At 35.3% G+C, this 4381-nt stretch overlaps 1 protein-coding gene across 1 annotated transcript in view; it reads right to left on the reverse strand.

Annotated features, from left to right (window-relative positions):
* Window positions 1-429: 429 nt before the first annotated feature.
* Window positions 430-4381, reverse strand: part of ZEB2 (zinc finger E-box binding homeobox 2) — a 136171-nt gene continuing 132219 nt past the window's right edge. Inside the window, exon 10 of the mRNA XM_021695910.2 lies at window positions 430-4381. This exon is cut by the window's right edge and continues 3516 nt beyond it. The gene's annotated coding sequence lies outside the window, so the exon portion shown is untranslated.

A 4381-nucleotide genomic window follows, 5' to 3' on the forward strand; every position in this document is an offset into this window, starting at 1 on the left:
GGAGAGTCCTTGTGGACCAGAACAGACTTCTTGCAGGAAGTAGGGAAGCTAGCTCATTTCTTTCGACGCTCTCATAGCCATTTGAAGGAGTGCTTTACTGTGGCACGTTGAAGAGAGCACTGTCGGGAGGCTAGGGTTCCGAGAGTCTATGCTTAAGTGCTTTCTAGATCCTTCGGGAATAGAAACAAACAAATAACCAGTGTGGTCTCAAGGATATGTAGACTTCAGTTTCCTCATCCACAAGATGCAAGGGGTGGATTAACTGCTTTTATTTTTCTAAGTGTTACACACATAAAGATCCTCTTCCTACCCAATTCATAGGAGAGTTTTATTAAAGAACAAGAACAAGATTTTTGACACTTTTAATGCAGACACAAAGTGTGTTATAATTTCGTCAGGCCATATAGGGGTTTATAACATATTTATAGGGTGATTTGTAGGTGAAAGCATCTGACTCAAGAGAACACGACAATTCCTAGAAAACTATTTGTACGAATCATTATTTTAATTTCCATTTCAAAAACCGAGGTGGCACATAATAAGCAGCTATTGTGGTTAGAACCTTTCTTGTTCGATAAGATAACTTTCTTTAATGTTCCATCACCATGTATTTTAAAGTGAGTGAAATGTTCCTTTTCATGGAATTGTCTTTGATGATACAAAAACACTTCATATTACGGAAAAGAAAAAAAAAGTGTTTACTCATATGTTAGGCTGATTCTTCTAAGACCTACTTTCTCCAGGAATGGCATTTTAGTGTTAAAAACAAGTTGGGCAGGGTGGTTTGTACTTCTCTATTTCCCCTCTTGCTTAGATGTACCTTCAACAGGAAACTTATGAACTCACACTTTCTAAGCATGTTCAATAATGAAGTGGTAGACCTCCACTGAATGTTTCAGGACTGCAGGAAGTGGTGAAGGTTATTCAATAGTTGGTGTTCTCCCTTTATGTCTGCACCAATCCTGGGCTGTACTACAGGGTTGGGAAATATTGTTTGTGTTGGAAGTGGTATTTTTCAGAAGAGTTGTAAAAACCAAGGTCTAGGTTGCTTGTGGTCACTAAATACACATAATGTTTTCTCTGAGTGTAGGGATGTTCTTGAGTTTCCTTTCTAAATTTATATTCCTTTATTCATCTATATTTTTTTTTCAAGTAATTTGAAGACTGTATTCCTCTTTTACTAAACAAAACTAGAATGAAGCATATCTATACTTCTTAGCCCTATAATAGGACTGTTTTAGGGATGGATAAAAGTGATTCTCCTTGAAGGAAAGGTCATAAATGAAAATCTAAGTTTCTTATTAAAAGAGTAAAGGTAAATTAATATTTTCTCTCTTTTATTGTTGGCATATCTTATAAGTTACATAGCGGTTTTTTGTGATGTCTTCAGAACCTTTTATTTTTCCAGTATCAACATTTTAAGTATTTTCCATTTGTGTAAGAAAACAATATATCAAATGTTTCAGAAACACTCCATTTTAACTCTTTTCATGTCTAATGTTGTTTTTAACACTAAATATTCAATATGCACATACAAGGTCTGCAAAACCTATGCACTCTCGCTCTCTTTCTCTCTCATCCTTCCATTTGACTCCTCTGAAAATGGTCAGAGAAGGATCATAATGCACAAATCTTTCTTTGAATGTTTCCTTATGTTAGATCAATTCCTTCTGAGTTCTGGGCTTGCCAATACTAAATTTCCTGCCAGGGCAGTAGTCTATTTTTAACATTTTGGGGGCTTATTCTTCGTTCCAAATCTAACAGGCATATTCTGTGAAGTGAAAGAGAGAAAGCTGATGGGTGCACTTACAAATCAGGACCATCAGGATTTGCAATTTCTGTAGAATCAAAGATATGAATGAGAAAGACCAATTAGAACACTTAAAAGATCATTTGTCACTGCTTTAATCTTCATGTACTTTTTACTCATCATTTTCTTTGACTAAAATTATTAGAATCTTTGTCACATTCATCTCAAAGCCAAATGAGAATAGTCGTGTGCCTTTTATATTTTCAATATTTTGGAGCATTTTAACATGTCATACTAGATTATGGGTGGTGGGTGCCTGTTTTAATAGAGAGAGTTTTGGTTTGTGGCACATTTCAGCATCATGTCAACCCAGTGTTATCCCTCTCGCTCTGTATTCCATATACAAATGAAGGCTGAGGGCTTTATTTCTGTTATTCAATAGCATTTGTTGAATGCAGAGATTAATAGATCATCTTCAACCCTGAATCAGAGGCCCTCTGAAACATCAGACCCAAAAAATTGGACACGGCCTATTAGCCCAAAAGAACAGGTTGCCAATGATCTCCATGTTTATTTAAATATTTAGCTCTAAAGGAAGCAATCATTCCTTTATACTTCTTTAAATTTAGTATTGACATTTTTATTTTGGGAAAGGAGGTCTTTTTTTTTTTTTTAACATGGATACAGGAAAAGAAAACTCTCCAATAAAAATATTGTCTAAAAAGTTTGTTTTGTCTGCATGATTTACTAAATATGTACAATTTCAATTCACAGCGAAGGTAACAAAGATTTAAACAGCCAACATCACAAATGTCTCAAGTTCTAAAAAAAAAAAAAAAAAAATCACTGTGCACACTTTAACAATTTAATTGAATAAAAACCAAAGCTAAGCCTTCAGTCTGAATCTTTTTTATGATGGGCACAAGGCATGTATTTTCTTCATCTTTGTTACACGATGCATATTTCAGTGACTAAACGCCCCTTCCCATTTTAGTATATTAGGTTATGTCAGTACATACTTGAGAGAGACATAAATTGCCTCTCGGTACACCTATATGATTTGTGATGTGTTCACATATATGTCATAATATTTATTAATATATAAAATGATCAGATGAGTCACCTGTGATTTTTTTAATGTCTTCAAATGTAGGAATGTTTTGTTGTATGCATAAACGTTTTAAAATTTATGGGAGTGCTATTTAAAGTGATGATAATTTAAACAGTGTCCCCTTGATGTAAGATGTCTAGGAAGAACTATTCTGCACTTAAAATACAGAGATTTCACCTTTCTACCCAATTCAGGTTTGTAAAGTTCACTATCAGATGAATCTGAAGGTTGTAGTCATTCCAATATAATGATCAAGTGAATGAATCAATTAATCATTAGAAACAAACGTCATTGAATACAGAATAGTTGAGTTACAGTTAAGGAGGGAGCCATAACTTTGGCTAACCCTATAAAATCTATAATAAGGTTGTTTTCACATATATTTTTTTCCCACATAAATTCTTTGGTGTTTCCCAACCCCCCCCCTTTTTTAGCGCTGTGATTGATGAACATGCAATGTGAGATTCAAATAATTGCACCGAGTATGTTTATTTGAATAATTGCCCCATTGCACAATCAAATAAATCTGTTGAGTGTGTTTGTTTGAATGTTTTCACATGTACATGGGATCACATACTCAAATAAATGCAGCTGTGTTTATTACGATGTGTGGGGCCCTAGATAGACACACAAACAAGCATGTGTATATCTGGAGCCCCACAGCCCCTGAATGGTCCTCACACGTCTTGGAGCAAAAGCGTGGTTAACAATTTTTCAGTTCAAATACATGGAAATGTATTACTGGGCAATTTCCTCAAATTTGTGACTAAGATTGCTTTCATTAAGGCTTACATCCTTAGAAAGATAGAAAATAACCCTTTTGGCGGGGGGAGGGGAGAGGGGAGTTATCTGATTGTGAAAAGTAACTAATAAATTTATTCATATTTATCCAAATACTCCATTCTCTTTTCCTTCCTCCGAGCCCGCCCACTCTGCCCCCAGTCCAATTCACACTAAAGAAGATGTATGTTTTGTTTAGTTCTTGCTGAGAAATCCTGATACTCATCTCTCTTCCCCGTTATTTCAGGCCTAGGCCTACAGTGTTGTGCGAAAAAGAAAAGATTGCACAGATCTGCCAGAATACAAAAGGTTTTTGGAGAAAATGGACGGGGATGTTCAGTTGTTCCAACATTTCATCACCCTCCCCTTACCCCCTATTCTAGAAAAAAGGGTTAGACTTCAAACTAAGAGTGTGGGAAGAGTAGCTACTTCATAAGGGTAAAGAGAAGAATACATCTGATGTTACTAAAATGGATGTCTCTTGATTATTGAGTGGGGTATCTTTTTCTTTTTTTGACCTTGAAAAGGAATCTTAGGATAAGCCAAACATTTTAATTCTTCCCTAGAGTTGTAAGATCATGCAGTTCTAATGCACAATAGTGTTAGCAGATAAATGGCATTTTAAAAAATCTTCGATATGGGATACTGTAGTGATTGTCACAAATTTACGAGTGTTACCTGGTATTTCCAGACTCAGGTATTCTGAGTCTGCCTCTGAAATGAAGCTAGAAAAAAATGAC

The sequence above is a fragment of the Neomonachus schauinslandi genome, chromosome 3 (assembly GCF_002201575.2).
Source record: "Neomonachus schauinslandi chromosome 3, ASM220157v2, whole genome shotgun sequence".
In the NCBI taxonomy this organism is placed as follows: Eukaryota; Metazoa; Chordata; class Mammalia; order Carnivora; family Phocidae; genus Neomonachus; species Neomonachus schauinslandi.